Raw genomic sequence first — 949 nt, 5'->3', positions numbered from 1 at the left:
AGAAATTGATGCAACATTTTAACCTGACTATAACTCAATTAAAAAATTTTAAAAATCTAATGGCCTTATGTTGTCAGTTTTCATGGCTGAGTAGTATTCCATTGTGTAAATATACCACATCTTCTTTATCCAGTCATCCACTGATGGACATTTAAGCTGAAAAATCAAATATATATATATATATACACTATATACTACACATACTTTACAAACTTTCACTTCTATACCATTGTTTCTTAAACTTATAAGTGTGTCTCTTATTAGCAGAATAAATTTGGACCTTGCTATTTATCTAATGTGATTATCTTTTAATTGGAGCAATTCTATGATTAATATTTAATGTGATTAATGAAATGATTAGATGTATCTATCATGTTTCCACTAGTTTCTGTTTCTCCTATCTGTTCTTTGTCCCCAGTTTTCTCATTTATATCTTTTTTTCTATTGAGCATATTTGGTTTATTACATTTTATTTCTGATTTGGCACATTAGCCTTAACTTTTTTAATAAAGTTTTCCAGTCTACCTCCAAGTGATAAAGCCAGCTCACATCTCACGGAAGCACCTCATAATTCTACCCCTCGGCTTCTTCATACTTCACAAACGCTCTCGATACTTTGTTTCTGCTTCAGTTGATTAGCTTTTCAAAATATTTCAATTATAAGGAAAATATTATTTTCCTGTTTGGGTAATTCTCTTGATTCCCATTCCTTTGTGTAGCTACTTCCATGGTCTATCTAGTCAGCTCTCTGTAGCTGTGGGTTCTGTGGATTCATTCTGCTGTGATGAGGGACCCATGCCTACGAGGGTCTGGCTAAACAGTGTCATTTTATAGACGGGACTTTAGCATCTGCAGATTTTGGCTGATGTGGCCTTTTACACCTAAAAAAGTCTTTATCTCAATTTTGAAAAACATTGCCTTTATGTATTGAGTCCTAAGTTTACAGTTT

The sequence above is a fragment of the Camelus ferus genome, chromosome 36, assembly GCF_009834535.1.
Source record: "Camelus ferus isolate YT-003-E chromosome 36, BCGSAC_Cfer_1.0, whole genome shotgun sequence".
NCBI lineage: Eukaryota > Metazoa > Chordata > Mammalia > Artiodactyla > Camelidae > Camelus > Camelus ferus.
The sequence above is the reverse complement of the archived record's forward strand: the minus strand, read 5'-3'. Positions refer to the sequence as shown.